The sequence below is a fragment of the Hordeum vulgare genome, chromosome 4H, assembly GCF_904849725.1.
Source record: "Hordeum vulgare subsp. vulgare chromosome 4H, MorexV3_pseudomolecules_assembly, whole genome shotgun sequence".
In the NCBI taxonomy this organism is placed as follows: domain Eukaryota; kingdom Viridiplantae; phylum Streptophyta; class Magnoliopsida; order Poales; family Poaceae; genus Hordeum; species Hordeum vulgare.
The window spans coordinates 11,319,520-11,340,440 of record NC_058521.1 but is presented as its reverse complement, the minus strand read 5'-3'; the positions used below and the strand labels follow the sequence as shown (position 1 = coordinate 11,340,440).

The following is a 20,921-nucleotide window of genomic DNA, read 5'->3' as shown; positions in this document are numbered from 1 at the left end:
AAGAAGCACGTGATGATGGCCATATCATGTCACTTATGAATTGCATGTGATGTTAATCCTTTTATGCACCTTATTTTGCTTAGAACGACGGTAGCATTATGAGGTGATCTCTCACTGAAATTTCAAGACGAAATTGTGTTCTCCCCGACTGTGCACCGTTGCGACAGTTCTTCGTTTCGAGACACCACGTGATGATCGGGTGTGATAGACTCAACGTTCACATACAACGGGTGCAAAACAGTTGCACACGCGGAACACTCGGGTTAAGCTTGACGAGCCTAGCATGTGCAGACATGGCCTCGGAACACATGAGACCGGAAGGTCGAGCATGAATTGTATAGTTGATATGATTAGCATAGGGATGCTTACCACTGAAACTATTCTCGACTCACGTGATGATCGGACTTGAGATAGCGGATTTGGATCATGTACCACTCAAATGACTAGAGAGATGTACTTTTTGAGTGGGAGTTCTTAAGTAATATGATTAATCGAACTAATTGTCATGAATATAGTCTAATGGTCTTTGCGAATTACGATGTAGCTTGCGCTATAGCTCTACTGTTTTTATATGTTCCTAGAGAAAATTTAGTTGAAAATTGATAGTAGCAACCTTTGCAGACTGAGTCTGTAAAACCGAGGATTGTCCTCGTTGCTACGCAGAAGGCTTATGTCCTTAATGCACCACTCGGTGTGCTGCACCTCGAGCATCGTCTGTGGATGCTATGAACATCCGACATACACGTTACTGATGACTACACGATAGTTCAGTGCAAGATACTTGATGGCTTAGAAGCAAGGCGCCGAAAACGTTGTAAAACGTCACGGAACATAAGTGATGTTCCGAAGAGATGAAATTGTGATTTCATGCTTGTGCCCTTGTTAAGAGGTACGAGACCTCCAAACAAGATTCTTTGTCCACAAAGTAAAGGAGAAAAGCTCAATCGTTGAGCGTGTGCTCAGATTGTCTGAGTACGACAATCGCTTGAATCAAGTGGGAGTTAATCTTCCAGGTGAGATAGTGATGGTTCTCCAAAGTCACTGCCACCAAGCTATGAGAGCTTCGTGATGAACTATAACATATCAAGGATAGATACTATGATCTTTTGAGCGATTCGCGATGTTTGACACTGCGAAAGTAGAAATCAAGAAGGAGCATCAATAGTTGATGGTTTGTAAAACCACTGAGTTTCAAGAAAGGCAAGGGCTAGAAGGGATACTTCGTGAAACGGCAAAGCAGTTGCTGCACTAATTAAGAGACCCAAGATTAAACCCAAACCCGAGACTAAGTGCTTCTGTAATGAGGGGAACAGTCACTGAGGCGGAACAACTCTAGATACTTGGTAGATAAGAAGGCTGGCAAAAGTCAAAAGAAGTGTATTTGATATACATAATGTTGATGTGTACTTTACTAGTACTCCTAGTAGCATGAGGGTATTAGATACCGGTTCGGTTGCTAAGTGATTAGTAACACGAAATGAAAGCTACGACATAAACGGAGACTAGCTAAAGGCGAGGTGACGATACGTGTTGGAAGTGTTTCCAAGGTTGATATGATCAAACGTCGCACACTCCCTCTACCATCGGGATTGGTGTTAAACCTAAATAATTGTTATTTGGTGCTTGCGTTAAGCATGAACATGATTGGATCGTGTTTATTGCAATACGATTATTCATTTAAGGAGAATAATGGTTACTCTATTTTCTTGAATATTCACCTTCAATGGTTTATTGAATCTTGATCGTAGTGTCACACATGTTCATGATATTGGTGCCAAAAGATACGAGTTAATGATGATAGTACCACTTACTTGTGGCACTGCCGCTTGAGTCATGTTAGTATAAATTGCATGAAGAGGCTCCATGCTGATGGATCTTTGTACTCACCTGATTTCGAATCACTAGTGACATGCAAATCATACCACATGAGCAAGGCCTTGTTTTCATTAAGATGAAATAAGATAGTAACTTGTTGGAAGTGATACATTTTGATGTATGCAGTCCAATGGGTGCTGAGGCACGCAGTGGATATCATTATGTTCTTACTTCACTGACGATTTGAGTAGATACTAGAGTATTTACTTAATGAATCACAAGTCTGAAATATTGAAAAGTTCAATTCTGTTTCAGAGTGAAGTTCGTCGTAACAAGAGGATAAACTGTCTACGATATGATCATAGAAATGAATATCTGAGTTACGAGTTTTGGTACGCAGTTAAGACAATGTGGAAGTTATTTCGCAGTTCATGCCACCTGGAACATCATAGTGTGATGATGTGTCTGAACATCATAGCCACGCACTATTTGGTATAATACATACTATGATGTCTCTTATCGAATTACCACTATCGTTTATGGGTTATGCATTAGAGACAACCGCACTCACTTTAAATAGGGCACCACGTATTTCCGTTGAGATGACACAGTATAGACTGAGGTTTAGAGAAATCTAAACTGTCGTTTCTTGAAAGTTTGGGGTTTCGACACTTACGTGAAAAAGTTTCAGTCTGATAAGCTCGAACCCAAAGCGGATAAATGCATCTTCATAGGATATCCAAAACAGTTGGGTACATCTCCTATCTCAGATCCGAAAGCAAAGTGTTTGTTTCTAGAAACGGATCCTTTCTCGAGGAAAGGTTTCTCTCGAAAGAATTGAGTGGGAGGGTAGTAGAACTTGATGAGTTCATTGAACCATCACTTCAACCAGTGTGTAGCAGGGCGCAGGAAGTTGTTCATGTGGCGCCTACACCAATTGAAGTGGAAGCTGATGATGATGATCATTGAGCTTCGAATCAAGTTACTACAAAACCTCGTAGGTCGACAAGGTCGCATACTGCTGCAGAGTAGTACGGTAACCCTGTCTTGGAGGTCATGTTGTTGAGCAACAGTGAACCTACGAGTTATGGAGAAAGCGATGGTGGGCCCGGGTTCCGACAAATGGCTGGAAGCCATGAAATCCGAGAGAGGATCCATGTATGAAACCAAAGTGTAGACTTTGGAAGAACTACTTGATGGTCATAGGACTATTGAGTAAAGATGGATCTTTAAAAGAAGACAGACGATGATGGTGATAAGTCACTATTAAGAAAAGCTCGACTTGTCGCAAAGATGTTTTCGAAAAGATCAAACAGTTGACTATGATGAGACTTTCTCACTCGTAGCGATGCTAAAAGTCTGTTAGAATTATGTTAGTTGTTGATGCATTATTTATGAAATATTGCACGTAGGATGTCAAAACATTGTTTCCTCGACGGTTTCCTTGAGCAAACATTGTATGTGATACAACCAGAAGGTTTTGTCGATCCTAAAAGATACTAGCAAGTATGCAAGCTCCAGTGATCCTTCAATGGACTGGTGCAAGCATCTCGGAGTTGGAATATACACTTTGATGAGATGATCAAGGATTTTGGGTTTGTACAAGGTTTATGAGAAACTTGTATTTCCAAAGAAGTGAGTGGGAGCACTATAGAATTTCTGATAGGTATATGTGGTTGACATATTGTGGATCAGAAGTAATGTAGAATTTCTGTAAAGCATACAAGGTTGTTTTGAAAGAAGTTTTCAAAGGAGTACCTGGATTACGCTACTTGAACGTTGAGCATCAAAGATCTATGGAGATAGATCGAAAAGCACTTAACGGAAGTTTCAACAAGATGCATGCCTTGACAAGTTTTTGAAAGGAGTTCAAAATAGGTCAGCAAAGAAGGAGTTCTTGGTTGCGTTGTGAGGTGTGAATTTGAGTAAGACTCAAAACCCGACCCCGGCAGAATAAAGAGAATAGACGAAGGTCGTCTTCTATGCCTTAGCCGTAGAATCTAAAGTATGCCATGCTGTGTACCGCACCTGATGTGTGCCTTGACTCAAAGTATGTTGAGAGGTACAGAGAGTGATCCATGATTGAATCACTAGCAGCGGTCAAAATTTATCCTTAGTAACTAATGGACTAAGGAATTTTTCTCGATTATGGAGGTGGTTAAAGAGTTCGTCGTAAAGGGTTACGTCGATGCAAGCTTTGACACTAATCCGAATAACTATGAGTAGTGAAACGGATTCGTATAGTAGAGTAGATATTCTGAGTATTTCCGAATAGCACATAGTAGCAGCATCTATAAGATGACATAAAGATTTGTAAAGAACACACGGATCTGAAAGTTTCAGAACCGTTGACTAAAACCTCTCTCACGAGCAAGACGTGATCAGACCCCAGAACTATATGGGTGTTGGATTCGTTGAAATCATATGGTGATGTGAACTAGATTATTGACTCTAGTGCAAGTGGGAGACTGTTTGAAATATGCCCTAGAGGCAATAATAAATTAGTTATTATTATATTTCTTAGTTCATGATAATCGTTTATTATCCATGCTATAATTGTATTGATTGGAAACACAATACTTGTGTGGATACATAGACAAAACACTGTCCCTAGTAAGCCTCTAGTTGACTAGCTCGTTGATCAAAGATGGTCAAGGTTTCCTGGCCATAGGCAAGTGTTGTCACTTGATAACGGGATCACATCATTAGGAGAATCATGTGATGGACTAGACCCAAACTAATAGACGTAGCATGCTGATCGTGTCATTTTGTTGCTACTGTTTTCTGCGTGTCAAGTATTTGTTCCTATGACCATGAGATCATATAACTCACGGACACCGGAGGAATGCTTTGTGTGTATCAAACGTCGCAACGTAACTGGGTGACTATAAATATGCTCTACAGGTATCTCCGAAGGTGTTCGTTGAGTTAGTATAGATCGAGACTGGGATTTGTCACTCTGTGTGACGGAGAGGTATCTCGGGGCCCACTCGGTAATACAACATCACACACAAGCCTTGCAAGCAATGTAACTTAATGTAAGTTGCGGGATCTTGTATTACGGAACGAGTAAAGAGACTTGCCGGTAAACGAGATTGAAATAGGTATGCGGATACTAACGATCGAATCTCGGGCAAGTAACATACCGAAGGACAAAGGGAATGGCATACGGGATTATATGAATCCTTGGCACTGAGGTTCAAACGATAAGATCTTCATAGAATATGTAGGATCCAATATGGGTATCCAGGTCCCGCTATTGGATATTGACCGAGGAGTCTCTCGGGTCATGTCTACATAGTTCTCGAACCCGCAGGGTCTGCACACTTAAGGTTCGACGTTGTTTTATGCGTATTTGAGTTATATGGTTGGTTACCGAATGTTGTTCGGAGTCCCGGATGAGATCACGGATGTCACGAGGGTTTCCGGAATGGTCCGGAAACGAAGATTGATATATAGGATGACCTCATTTGGTTACCGGAAGGTTTTCGTGCATTACCGGAAAAGTTTCGGGCTCATCGGTAGTGTACCGGGAGTGCCGGGAGGGGTGCCGGGGACCATCGGGAGGGGTGTCACGCCCCAAGGGGTCTCATGGGCTATGGGAAGAGATAAACCAGCCCCTAGTGGGCTGGAATAAGTTCCCACTAAGGCCCATAAGGTTTGAGAAGGAAAAAACACAAGGTGGAAAGAGTTTCCAAGTGGGAAGGTGGAATCCTACTCCAAGTAGGATTGGAGTAGGACTCCTCCACCTCCAATTTCGGCCAAACCTTTAGGTTTTGAGGCTGCCTCCTCCCCTCCCTCCCACCTATATATACGGAGGTTTTAGGGCTGATTTGAGACGACTTTTCTCACGGCAGCCCGACCACATACCTCCACGGTTTTTCCTCTAGATCGTGTTTCTGCGGAGCTCGGGCGGAGCCCTGCTGAGACAAGGTCATCACCAACCTCCGGAGCGCCGTCACGCTGCCGGAGAACTCTTCTACCTCTCCGTCTCTCTTGCTGGATCAAGAAGGCCGAGATCATCGTCGAGCTGTACGTGTGCTGAACGCGGAGGTGCCGTCCGTTCGGTACTAGATCGTGGGACTGATCGCGGGATTGTTCGCGGGGCGGATCGAGGGACGTGAGGACGTTCCACTACATCAACCGCGTTCTCTAACGCTTCTGCTGTACGATCTACAAGGGTACGTAGATCACTCATCCCCTCTCGTAGATGGACATCACCATGATAGGTCTTCGTGCGCGTAGGAAATTTTTTGTTTCCCATGCGACGTTCCCCAACAATCAGACCCCATAACTATATGGGTGTTGGATTCGTTGGAATCACATGGTGATGTGAACTAGATTTTTGACTCTAGTGCAAGTGGGAGACTGTTGGAAATATGCCCTAGAGGCAATAATAAACTAGTTATTATTATATTTCTTTGTTCATGATAATCTTTTATTATCCATGCTATAATTGTATTGATTGGAAACATAGTGCATGTGTGGATACATAGACAAAACACTGTCCCTAGTAAGCCTCTAGTTGACTAGCTCGTTGATCAAAGATGGTAGGCAAGTGTTGTCACTTGATAACGGGATCACATCATTAGGAGAATCATGTGAAGGACTAGACCCAAACTAATAGACGTAGCATGTTGATCGTGTCATTTTGTTGCTACTGTTTTCTGTGTGTCAAGTATTTGTTCCTATGACCATGAGATCATATAACTCACTGACACCGGAGGAATGCTTTGTGTGTATCAAACGTCGCAACGTAACTAGGTGACTATAAAGATGCTCTACAGGTATCTCCGAAGGTGTTCGTTGAGTTAGTATGGATCGAGACTGGGATTTGTCACTCCGTGTGACGGAGAGGTATCTCGGGGCCCACTCGGTAATACAACATCACACACAAGCCTTGAAAGCAATGTGACTTAGTGTAAGTTGCGGGATCTTGTATTACGGAACAAGTAAAGAGACTTGCCGGTAAACGAGATTGAAATAGGTATGCGGATACTGACGATCGAATCTCGGGCAAGTAACATACCGAAGGACAAAGGGAATGACATACGGGATTATATGAATCCTTGGCACTGAGGTTCAAACGATAAGATCTTCGTAGAATATGTAGGATCCAATATGGGCATCCAGGTCCCGCTATTGGATATTGACCGAGGAGTCACTCGGGTCATGTCTACATAGTTCTCGAACCCGCAGGGTCCGCACACTTAAGGTTCGACGTTGTTTTATGCGTATTTGAGTTATATGGTTGGTTACCGAATGTTGTTCGGAGTCCCGGATGAGATCACAGACGTCACGAGGGTTTCCGGAATGGTCCGGAAACGAAGATTGATATATAGGATGACCTCATTTGGTTACCGGAAGGTTTTCGTGCATTACCGGAAAAGTTTCGGGCTCATCGGTAGTGTACTGGGAGTGCCGGGGGGGGGGGGGGGGTGCCGGGGACCATCAGGAGGGGTGTCACGCCCCAAGGGGTCTCATGAGCTATGGGAAGAGATAAACCAGCCCCTAGTGGGCTGGAATAAGTTCCCACTAAGGCCCATAAGGTTTGAGAAGGAAAAAACACAAGGTGGAAAGAGTTTCCAAGTGGGAAGGTGGAATCCTACTCCAAGTAGGATTGGAGTAGGACTCCTCCACCTCCAATTTCGGCCAAACCTTTAGGTTTTGAGGCTGCCTCCTCCCCTCCATCCCTCCTATATATAGTGGGGTTTTAGGGCTGATTTGAGACAACTTTTGCCACGGCAGCCCGACCACATACCTCCACGGTTTTACCTCTAGATCGCGTTTCTGCGGAGCTCGGGCGGAGCCCTGCTGAGATTAGATCACCACCAACCTCCGGGGCACCGTCACGCTGCCGGAGAACTCATCTACCTCTCCGTCTCTCTTGCTGGATCAAGAAGGCCGAGATCATCGTCGAGCTGTACGTGTGCTGAACGCGGAGGTGCCGTCCGTTCGGCACTAGATCAGAGCAGATCGTGGGACGGATCGCGGGACGGTTCGTGGGACGGTTCGCGGGGCGGATCGAGGGACGTGAGGACGTTCCACTACATCAACCGCGTTCACTAACGCTTCTGCCATGCAATCTACAAGGGTACGTAGATCGGAAATCCCCTCTCGTAGATGGACATCACCATGATAGGTCTTCGTGCGTGTAGGAAATTTTTTGTTTCCCATGCGACGTTCCCCAACAATGGCTCCCTTTCTTTACCGTGCTTCCTAGCAGTGAAGTCATTCTTATCGTATCTCTGATTCTTAGGCTGTGGGTTATCAAGATCAACACTAGGTTCAATCTCCACATCCTTTTCATTGCTAGGTTGAGCATCAACATGAACATCACTATTGATATTATCATTAGGCTCATGTTCATCACCAGATTGTGTTTCAGCATCAGAGATAGAGGCATCGTTTGGACTCTCAAGTGTAGCAGCAATAGGGTTGCTAGCATGCAGGTCCCTATCATCTTTCTTCTTCTTTCTAGGATGACTAGGTGCATCAGTGCTAACTCCTTGAGAATCTTGTTCAACTCTCTTCGGATGACCCTCAGGATACAGAGGTTCCTGGGTCATTCTACCGCCTCTAGTGATGACTCTGAAGGAATTGTCGTTCAACTCATTGAGCAAGTCATTCTGAGCTTTAAGTACTTGTTCTACCTGAGTAGTAACCATAGGGGCATGTTTACTCAGAAGCTTAAGATCATTGACATTTCTGTCCACACACGCACTTAAATGACTAAGCATACGAGCATTCTTTTCCAATTGTCTACTAACATAATCGTTGAAACTCTATTGTTTGGCAACAAAGTTATCAAATTCATCCATGCATAAGCTAGCAGGTTTATCAAAAGGAATATCACTCTCATCAAACCTACGCAGAGAATTTACTTCTACTACCTGTATCGGGTTATCGAGACCATGGATCTCTTCGATAGGTGGTAGATTTTTGACATCTTCATATTTAATGCCTTTCTCTCGCATAGATTTCTTGGCTTCTTGCATATCTTCAGGACTGAGGAATATAATACCTCTTTTCTTCGGAGTTGGCTTAGGAGGTGGTTCGGGAATAGTCCAAGCATTCTCATTGCACAAGATGTTATTCAGTAGAATCTCAGCTTGTTCTACGGTTCGTTCCCTAAAAACACAACCAACGCAACTATCTAAGTGGTCTTTGGAAGCATCGGTAAGTCCATTATAGAAGATATCAAGTATCTCATTCTTCTCAAGAGGGTGATCAGGCAAAGCATTCAGTAGCTGGATGAGCCTCCCCCAAGCTTGTGGGAGACTCTCTTCTTCAGCTTGAGCAAAGTTGTATATTTCCTACAAGGCAGCTTGCTTCTTATGGGCAGGGAAATATTTTTCAGAGAAATAGTAGACCATATCCTGGGGGCTACGCACACATCCAGGAGCAAGAGAAGTGAACCAGGTCTTAGCATCATCCTTTACCGAGAAAGGAAACAGCTTGAGCATATAGTAGTGACGGATCTTTTCCTCACTAGTGAATAGGGTGGCTATATCGTGTAGTTTGGTAAGATGGGCTACAACCGTTTCAGAGTCATAACCTTGAAAAGGATCAGATTCGACCAGAGTGATTAACTAAGGCTCGACAAAGAATTAATAATCCTTATCGGTCACAAAGATAGGCGAAGTTGCAAACTTCGGGTCGTATTTCATCCTAGCGTTCAGAGATTTTTCTTTCCACTTCCGCAGAAGTTTCTCAACATCATAGCTATCCTTACACGCAAGAAAGTCCTCAGCCATCTCTCCCTCCATAATATAGCGCGTATCAGGCATAACAGGCAATTCAGGCATAGTAGGTTATACTTCAATAGTATGAGCAATTTCAGAAGTATCATCACATCTAGCAGCAGCTCTAGCAATTTGTGCATCAAGGAATGCACCAAGTGTCAAAGCAGTATCAGGCATAGCAGGCATAGTATCAAGCATAGCATCATCAGGCATAGTATCAAGCATAGCATCATCAGACATAGTATCAAGCATAGCATCATCATATCAAGCATAGCATCATGGGCAGCAGAAGTAGCGTCATCAAGCACAAGCGACATATCAAGATTTCTAGCAGGAGGCGAAGTTGCGAACTTACCCAAAACTGAAGGTGAATCAAGTGCAGAGCTAGATGGCAATTCCTTACCTCTCCTCGTAGTGGAAGGCAAGATTTTAGTTCTTGGATCTTTTGGATTCCTCATAGTGATCAGCAGGCGTCAATCCCAAGTGACTCAGAGAATATAGCTGTGCTTCCCCGGCAACGGCGCTAGAAAAGAGCCTTGATGTCCCACAAGCGTATGGGATCGCAACAGTTTTCGAGGGTAGAGTATTCAACCAAAATTTGTTGATTCGCCAAGACGGGAAGCGAAAGAATATTCTCAAGTATTAGCAGCTGAATGTGTCTGATTCAACCACACCTGAAAGATTAGTGTCTGCAAGCAAAGTATCAGTAGCAAGGTAGTATGATAGCAACGGTGCCAGAAAAAAGCCTTGATTGACGAGATGTTAGTGCCGCTTACCTAGCCTCCCTGGCAACAACGTCAACAAAGTCTTGCAACAAGTAACAGCGGAATAGTAAGGAACAGTAGTAGCAACAGCAACAAAGTGACAAGTAACAACAGTAGTGACAGCAGCAGCAAAGTGGCCCAATCCCTTTTGTAGGAAGGGACAAGCCTAGGCAAAGTAACGTAGCGAGAACCAGTAGTAAAGGACTCGTAGGCAGTGGATCGGTGATGGATGAGTGTGACGGATGTGATTCATCATGTAACAGCTATAACACGGAGAGATATGTGGCTAGCTCCCGTTCGTCGATCTAATGTAGGCATGTATTCCGTATGTAGTCATACGTGCTTAGGGAAAAGAACTTGCATGACATCTATTGTCCATCCCTCCCGTGGCAGCGGGGTCCTAATGGAAACTACGGGATATTAAGGTTCTCCTTTTAATAAAGAACCGGACCAACGCATTAACACACGGTGAATACATGAACTCCTCATACTATGGTCATCTCCGGGGGTGGTTCCGGCTATTGTCACTCCGGGGTTGCCGGGTTATAACACATAGTAGGTGACTACAACTTGCAAGATAGGATCTAAAACACACATATATTGGCGACAACATAATAGGTTCAGATCTGAAATCATGGCACTCGGGCCCTAGTGACAAGCATTAAGCATAGCCAAGTAGTAGTAACATCAATCTAGAACATAGTGGATACTAGGGATCAATCCCCGTCAAGAACTAACTCGATTACATGATAGATCTCATCTAACTCATCACCGTCCAGCAAGCCTACGATGAGATTACTCACGAACGATGAAGAACATCATGGAATTGTCGATGGAGAAAGGTTGTTGATGACGATGGCGACGATTTCCCCTGTCCGGAGCTCGAAACGGACTCTAGATCTGCCCTCCAGATGAAGAACAGGATGTGGCGGCGCCTCCGTATCGCAAAACGCGATGAAACCTTCTCTCTGATTTTTTTCCAAGCGAAACGGAAGATATAGAGCTGAGATTGGGGGCGGTGGTGCCACGTGGGCCCCACAAGCCTGCATGGCGCGGCCATAGGGGGTGGCCGCGGCCTGTAGGCTTGTGGCCCACTGGCACGCCCCCTCGGGTGGATCTTTGCGCAGGTATTTTTCTTTTATTCCAAAAAAAATCTCCGTAAATTTTCAGGACGTTCCGAGAACTTTCATTTCTGCACAAAAACAACACCATGGCAATTCTGCTGAAAACAGCGTCAGTCCGGGTTAGTTCCATTCAAATCATGCAAATTAGAGTCCCAAACAAGGGCAAAAGAGTTCGGAGAAGTAGATACGACGGAGACGTATCAATCTCTAAGAAGGTAACAACACTAGTTTGGAGGCCATCAAGATCCCCCCCTATGCATTGCCACCTCTGGGTTTACCCATTCAAGATCCACCGACGATCTCAAAAGAACAGGAAAATGAGATTACTTAGATGCACCAATTACAAAAGTGTTATTTTATTTTATTTTGTGGGGGAGCAATGGAGATATCTTGCCTGTGTTACCGTTCACTATATGCACATGATATTAGTAGACTCAGATGGAGTATGTAGCTTGCAACTACTATTTGACAACCAATTCAGGCACTCACATACACTGCCAGAAACTGATATTTATCAGATCACATGTTTGTTTAGGCAGAGGAATGATTCCACTGGATAGTCAGCCACTAACATTTCATCTTGAGACAAACATGATATTACAATTGACAGCTGCATCTCTGTCCCGCATGTTAGAATACATATATGTGTATGACTTACACATAGACTAGGGTTCTAGAGTCCATCTTGTATTTCAAGTCATAGCCTTCTCGCCCTTCAAGTTTTGTCCTTCATATATACCCCACAAGGGTCAGATCAATACAACAACAAAAAATAGTGTTTCATATTTTCTACATGGTGCTAGGTCCAAACAAGGCCATGCGTCATCTCCCTCGTGGGCGACATGGGTGCACGACCTAACCACCGTTGTCGGAGACCGACCTGCGCCCCTCCTCCCCCGTCGCCATCGGGCATCGGGGGCGGCGGGCTCTCCCCTGCCCGTTCGCATGGTGTGCTGCATGGGGTAGCCTCGTGAGGCGGTTCTGCGTGAGGCCACGACATGGGCAGGATCTCGCCAATGCTGGTCGTCACCGGTCATGCGGGGCTTGGGATTTGGTGGCGCTCACACATTGAGGGGTTACTCTCGGCTACCTCCGGCCATTGTTGCGGTGACCAGGTCCTCTGGCCATCTCCTGCACGAGCGGCGGAGTTTAGGAACCTGGGCGTCGACCCATAAGATTCTCGGTGGCGGTGACTATCCGCAGTCATATGGATGGCGTGATGGTCGGATCTGTTGTCACGTGGCCACAATTTTGGTGTCGACCATGACCAATCTGGCATGGTTTCCCGATTCAGATTTGGACGGCTTGGTGGTGGTGATCCAGATTCGGTCGGTCGAGTGGGGTGGCTGCAGATTGTGTTGCAGCGACCTCGTGCGGCTCCATGACAACGGTGGTTACCAAGGGATCTTCGAGAGGGCTCATCTCTCTATGTACAATGGTTGACTTTGGTGGTGAGATGCAAACTATGGACGACGGCTTGTGATGACCCACAAGTATAGGGGATCAATCATAGTCCTTTCGATAAGTAAGATTGTCGAACCCAACGAGGAGCAGAAGGATCCGACAAGTGGTTTTCATCAAGGTAATATCTGCAAGCACTGAAATTATCGGTAACAAGTGATTGTATGGTGAGATGATTCGTAGCAAGCAACAAGTAACAAAAGTAGCAACGGTGTAGCAAAGTGGCACAATCCCTTTTGTAGCAAGGGACAAGCCTGGACAAACTCTTATAGGAGGAAAAACGCTCCCGAGGACACACGGGAATTTCTGTCATGCTAGTTTTCATCATGTTCATATGATTCGCGTTCGTTACTTTGATAGTTTGATATGTGGGTGGACCGACGCTTGGGTACTGCCCTTACTTGGACAAGCATCCCACTTATGATTAACCCCTCTCGCAAGCATCCGCAACTACGAAAGAAGAATTAAGACAAAGTCTAACCATATCATTAAACTAGTAGATCCAGCCCCTTACGAAGCAACACATAAACTAGGGTTTAAGCTTCTGTCACTCTAGCAACCCATCATCTACTTACTACTTCCCAATGCCTTCCTCTAGGCCCAAATAATGGTGAAGTGTTATGTAGTCGATGTTCACATAACACCACTAGAGGAAAAAACAATATACAACACATCAAAATATCGAACGAATACCAAATTCACATGACTACTATTAGCATAACTTATCCCATGTCGTCAGGAACAAAAGTAACTACTCACAAAGCATAATCATATTCATGACCAGAGAGGTAATGAGTAGCATCAAGGATCTGAACATAAACTCTTCCACCAAATAATCCAACTAGCATCAACTACAAGGAGTAATTAACACTACTAGCAACCTTACAAGTACCAACCGGAGTCGTGAGACGGAGATTGGTTACAAGTGATGAACTAGGGTTTGGAGATGAGATGGTGCTGATGAAGATGTTGATGGTGTCGAGTCCCCTCCGATGAGAGGAGTGTTGGTGATGACGATGGCGACGATTTCCCCCTCCGGGAGGGAAGTTTCCCCGGCAGGATCGTCCGGCCGGAGCTCTAGATTGGTTCTGCTCAAGTTCTGCCTCATGGCGGCGGAGAATCCATGAAAAAGTTACCTTATGATTTTTCTCCGGACGAAACCCTTCATATAGCAAAAGATGAGCGCCGGAGGGGCAACAGGGGGCTAACAAGCCCTCCAGCCCGGGCCAGGGGGTAGCCCGGGCCTGGCAGGCTTGTGGCCTCCAGGTGGCGCCCCTGTGGTACTTCTTCCACCCAGTATTTTTTATATATTCCCAAAAAATTCCACGTTGATTTTCACGACTTTTGGAGTTGCGCAAAATAGGCATCTCAAACTTGCTCCTTTTTCATGCCAGAATTCCAGCTGCCGGCATTCTCCCTCTTCATGTAAACCTTGAAAAATATGAGAGAAAAGGCATAAGTATTGTACCTCGAAGTGTAATAACAGCCCCAAAAGCAATAAATATCAACATGAAAGCATGACGCAAAATGGACGTATCAACTCCCCCAAGCTTAGACCTCGCTTGTCCTCACGCGAAAGCCTAGATCAATAAACATGACCACATGTTTAGGGAGAGAGGTGTCGACAAAACTAGATACGAACATGCAGACATCATGATCATGATTAGAACAACAATACGAACATTTAATCTCTCATGCTAAAGGGACAAATTCTTCACAAAGTAAAGCATGAATCAAGAACCTTACCAAGAATCAACAATCGATAGCCTTTAGTCATTGAAGCAATTGCAATTTATCACAACATGAGAAAGAGACAAATAAGAGCTTGTAAAGCAAATCCACATACTCAATCATCTTTTCGTTCTCTACAATTGCTACTACTCACGTGGTACTCATGAGATGAAAGTTTCAGCTGGACACAGAGAAAGATAGGGGCTTATAGTTTTGCCTCCCAACTGCTTACGTCAAGGGTAATGTCAACGATAATAATTCATGAATACTTACCTCCAAGTTGACATATGAATATAGATCTTTCCCTAGCATGTGACGTTAGCCAAGATAAAGGCGAAACAAGGAATTGGTGAAGATCACCATGACTCTTTCAAGGGCAAAAAGTAAAGGTACAAGATAGGCCCTTCACAGAGGGAAGCATAGGTTGTCATGCGCTTTTGAGGTTTGGATGCGTGTCCTCTTAGTGCGGAGGAACGTCACTTTATATTGCCTCCTGTGATAAAGAACTTTATTATGCAGTCCGTCGCTTTTATGTCTTCCTCATCACAGGTTCGTACAAAGCTTATTTTCCACACACTAATAGATCATACATATTAGGGAGCAATTTTTATTGCTTGCACGGATGACAAATTACTTGAGGGATCTTATTCAGTCCATAGGTAGGTATGTGTCACGCCCAAGATGCGACCCTATCCTCAATTTGGCACGAGGGCCTCGTCAGGGATAGAAGCGCATCTCGTCGTGTCGCAAGAATGGATATCGTTACAAGTACATGTACTGAAAAGGAGAGATATATAATAGAATTTGCTTACACTCGCCACAAGCTACATCAGAGTCACATCAGTACATTACATAATCATCAAGCGTAAGAGCAGGGTCCGACTACGGACGAAAACAAACGACGAAAGAAGAACGACGTCCATCCTTGCTATCCCAGGCTGCCGGCCTGGAACCCATCCTAGATCGATGAAGAAGAAGAAGAAGAAGCAACTCCAAATGAACAATCAACGCGCTCGCGTCAAGTAACCTTTACCTGTACCTGCAACTGGTCTTGTAGTATTCTGTGAGCCACAGGGGACTCAGCAATCTCATTTCCAAAGGTATCAAGACTAGCAAAGCTTAATGGGTGAGGTATGGTTAAGTGGTGAGGTTGCAGCAGAGGCTAAGCATATATTTGGTGGCTAACTTACGAGTACAATAAATAAGAGGGGGGAAGATCTACGCATAACGGACGTGAACTACTGATGATCAAAAGAATGATCCTTAACACCTACCTACGTCAGACATAACCCCACCGTGTCCTCGATCGGAGTAAGAACTCTCGAAAGAGACAGTCACGGTTACGCACACAGTTGGCAAGTTTTAATTAAGTTAACTTCAAGTTAGCTAGAACCAGTGTTAAACAAAGTTTCCACGTTGCCACATAACCGCGGGCACGACTTTATGAAAAGATTTAACCCTGCAGGGGTGCTCCAACTAGTCCATCACAAATTACCACAAGCCGCATAGAAATCCTCAATCACGAAGCTCGCGATCTCGTCGGATTCCCTAGTGGAAAACCTCAACTCTGAGATTACCCAAAGCATCACCGGAATCCCGATGCACAAGATATCTCGTCGAAGGTAAAACAAATCCAGCAAGGCCGCCCAGCGTGTCGACGATCCCGATAGGAGTCGCGTACCTCGTTCTCAGGACACGACGAATGAGCGATGGTTACCACGCCAAAAGCCGAGTTGCCCCGGGTAGCGTTAATAAGCTGCTCTGTTTTGGACCAACACTCATGAGGAGCACTGGCCCGCGGGTTGATTAAATTTCCTCGGGTTAATTACTCCCTATGTAGTTCATGAGTTATTAGGCTAATGTAGTACCAAAGTTGGGCCTTGCCAGACCAGCTTTAATCTAAAACGAATTATCAAGGGGGTCCCCATAACAGTCCCGATCGTGTTAGGAGCGCTCATTTATGGAACATAACACCGGTAGCCGAAACTAAGGGGCAAAGGTGGAACAAAACACCAGGCTAGAAAAGGGCCGAGCCTTCCACCTTTTACCAAGTATATAGGTGCATTAAATTAAATAGCATTAATATATGGTGATATGACAAGGAACCCATGTTATCACATGGAAGCAACTACTCCTGCAACTAGCAACGCTATCAACAGGGTTAAGCAAGCAATAACATAGCCAATCAGTGGCTTGCTAGGTCAAACAGGTTGAAGGTAATCATGGCATAGTTGAGAGGCTGATATTTAACATGTGGTAGGCAACGAGACATCAACGATAGAAACGATAAATCTAGCATGGCAATGATAGTAATGGTATCTGGGGAAATGGTCATCTTGCCTGAGATCCCGCTTGGAAGAAGAACATCTCCGAGAAGCAGTCGAACCAACGTAGTCGAACGGGTCCTCACATTCCGACACGCTTGCGGAACTCTATCGAGACGGAGCAAACCGGAAACAAACATCAACACTGATATTCACCACACGATGCACAACCTACTATGCTGTATGAACTGATCAATGATGCAAGTGATGGCATGGCAATTCACCTCACACAAACACTACACATTAAATGAAGCTCGATATGCAACGAGTTGCATATCGACGAAACTCCACGATTAATTATTAGTTCACTCCCGTTAATTTAAACGACAATATTAAATGTTTTTTTTAACATGGCAAGGGTGTAGCGATGATTCTACCTGTCATACTAGTCGGTTAACTCGCGGAGCATAGAACGGAGCTACGGCACAAGAACATGCAACACAAGATTATATGCCATGAATGCGTTATGCATGCAAGTTCAACCTCGGGCAGGAAGGAAAAGAAACAGGTGTCGCCACGGCGAGCGAGAGGGAACCATGGCGGCAAGACGGAAACGAAGCCACGGCAACGTTCCTATCCCGATAACTCGACGAGATATCGTGCCAACGAATAGGGAGCGTGTGCGGGAACGCTAAATAAGGATGGGGTGATCCCGTATCTCGGGTTCCCATGTGTCGGGGCGCGACGGAAAGAAGACAACGTGCAACGGGCTAATATACGGCGCATACATACATTCATCTCATACAACACATGAATTCGTTACACGCCACGTCTCATTGGTATACCTTCGACGCGTGCGAATCGGAGGGGTTCGGTCAAAGCGGATGTCGTGGAAGTCGTGGTCGTCGTGGAAGTCGAGGTACTCGGTCTCGTCGACGGTAGTCGTTCGCTCGGCGTCGTGGTTCACGGTCTTTGGTGTCGGTAGTCGATCACGTTCCGGGGGTCGTCGAGGACGACGTGTGCTTGGCGAACTTGTCAACGGGACACGGTGGCGGGGATGGTGCACCGGTCTTCGGCGACGTTCCAACAGGCGACCTGGCAAGGCAACATCAAGCGGCGACGGCAAGCGGCAGTACAAGCAAAAACGAGCGGAGGCCACGGCTACAAGCGGCAGCAACTAATATCTAGCAACTAGCATCGCTCAGCCAGCAACCTAGCATGCCTCAACCTACACAGCAACTAACAACAGCAAGCAACGCGACATCAAGCATCAGCGGCAGCAGCACGCGACAACAACCATCAGCTATTGCAACTAGCAACTACCTAGCAAGCATCGACTAGCGCAACCAACACAGCAGCATCATGCATCAACAGGGCAAGCAGCTACAACAGCAACAACATCGGCCTAGCAGCAAAGGCACACTGCAACAGCACTTCGAGGCAGGCAGCAAGCAAGTAGCAAACCATAGCAGCAGCTAGCAAAGCAGCAGCCGGCAGCAAAAGCAAGAAAAGCAAGCAACCTACGCACAACAAGCAGGCCAGCAACTGCATTGGCAACAGCGGCACAAACTAGCCAGCAGGGGCAGCTACAGGCAAGCAAGCAAGCTAGCTAGCAGCGACACGGGCAGCAAGCAGCAGCGCAGCGGGCAAGCAGCAGCGGCCAATAGCACAGCAGCACGCCGGCAACAGAAACGGCAGGGGAAGGAGGAGGTCAGGGCGAGGGCGAACGGCGGCAGGGCACGGGGACGCGGCGCGACCAAGGGAAGCACGACAGCGGGGCGGCTCGGATGGGAGGTCGGCAAGGTCGAGGCCAGCGCGAGGGGCGGCTTCCACGGCGGGGGCGCGCTGCCGGCACACCAGGCGGCGACGGGGCGCAGGCGGCTCGGGCACGGCGTGGTCGAGCGCGATGGGAACGGCGATGGCAGGGGCTCCTCGACGGGGAGGCCTGGAGGCTAGGTCGGGGCTGGCGGCACGCAGGGGAGCTCCTCCCTGGTGACGAGGGGGAGGGGCATCGGCCTGGAGGGTGGCGAGAGGAGGGGGATGACGGCGCTTGCGAGGGAGAACGAGAGAAGAGGGAGCTGGGCTCCTGTCGCTAGGTCACGAGGGGAGGGGAGGCCTTGGGCCGGCTGGCTCCTCTCCCCTCTCTTGGTTTTTTAAGCTTTTAAAACAGAATTCTTAAACAAAAGAAAAACTTTTAACAGAAGTAAAAAATATGATTTTGGCTCCTTTGAAAAAAATACACCCAACTAGGAAATTAGCTTGGGCATTTTTTTAAAACAAATAAAATGAAACCTTTTTTTAAGAATTAAAATAATACCCTTTCTTTTTAAATAATAAACAAACCCCTTTTTAAAAAAAAAGAGAGTCTCTAGTTTTAAAAAATAACAAAAGGAAAAAAATAAAGCAAACCCAAGGGGTTGCCCCCACATTTAGTAAAAGGGTTTTAAAAGAAGGCGATTTTTAAAAGGGGTTAAAACAGAACTTTAGCAAAACCACAAAATGAAATAAGAGGAGAGAGAGGGGGAACTACTATCGCTCTATGACTCGGTGATCACTCGAAGCACAACACTCAAAACACCACACGTGAGAGACGATGCAAGATACCATGCATGATGCGATGATGCAAACTACATGATGATGCAACCAATAAAAATAACACACGACGGAAACGGAAATAAAGGGGAATCTTCTCAGGTGTCGGTCTCGGGCTGTCACAACTCTCCTACACTACAAGAGGATCTCGCCCCGAGATCCAAGAATGAAAGGGGGGAGAGGATGAGAAAGCACAAGAGGCAAAACTCAGTCGCTTCTTTGACAAACGAGTGACACAAACAATCCTTGAAGGTTGCAAAGAGATGAGGACTGATACGAGAAGGAAGAAGGAATTCACGGAAAATTTCGGCAGCACTTCGGTAGGAAAATGGGACAAAAAAATTGATAAGAAGAGAGAATTCGACAATATACATAACAAACAACTAAACAGAACTAGGGAACACCATGATCTTGATAGAACAAGATGCTAGACCCAAAGAGCAATAACACAATGCCTCCGGACCAAGAGAAAATGAACTAGCTCATACGGAAGAAGAGAATGAAGAAAAGAATGACAACTATCATCACAATAGAATTGAAGAGCCTCCGGACATAGAATTAACGTAGTAGTTGGAAAACCAACAACGAAAAGAACAAAAATAGTAGTGGGCTTATGAAAATCATCTCAACAATGTGAGGTGACAACCAACCACCAAAAGAAACAAGGATAGATTGGGAGCAACAAGATATAACACTTCTTACACCAAGAGTATACCTTGAGAACTTGGATAAATGATAATCACCATAATAGCAACAACCCAAAGGAAAAAACTTTAGGTGAAAACCAAACCAAGATAGCTCAATGAAGAAATCATGGGTTGAAAATATCTCATGATCATAGAATTGGTGGGTCTAATTATCTCATTCTTGAAAGGAAAACTCTTCGAGGCTCCTACACTAACAAGAATGCTATAATACCACCTCAAAGGATAAAGGAAGAACAAATGCACTCGAGATGCAAGAGAGAAAAAAAACTTGAGGTTCTCCAATAAGAATCTTGAAGAACACTTTGAGACTGGATTGAAACCTTGATGAACCACCATGAAGGACCACCGTATACAAATGAATGGTGCAAAGATATGAAGGTAGAAAAGAATAAGATTATGACCTAGCGAAGACTTAGATGAAGCCTCACAAAGAGATACTTGAGAAAACTTGGAACTCCGGAAAAGAAAAGATAAGAACACCCGAGAAAAAGGAATTGATATCATGAGCCACTCCGGAAGAAGAATTTAAATCATAATGAAACAGGAATAAGAATTATGTTATGATAATCCTTCATCAAGTTTAATTGATGACAAGCAACGGATTTAGCATAGCACTTATTCTTGAAAGAATCTTGAAGAGGCAGACAGATAAGCACCATTTGAGGCAAAATTGAAGGAAGCACCGGTAAGAATTCACAAATAAATGGGAACACCGTGA

At 45.1% G+C, this 20,921-nt stretch overlaps 1 pseudogene; it reads left to right on the top strand.

Moving 5' to 3' along the window:
- The window catches only part of LOC123450181, a 38,073-nt pseudogene extending 19,213 nt beyond the window's left edge, over positions 1-18,860 (top strand).
- Positions 18,861-20,921: the final 2,061 nt, after the last annotated feature.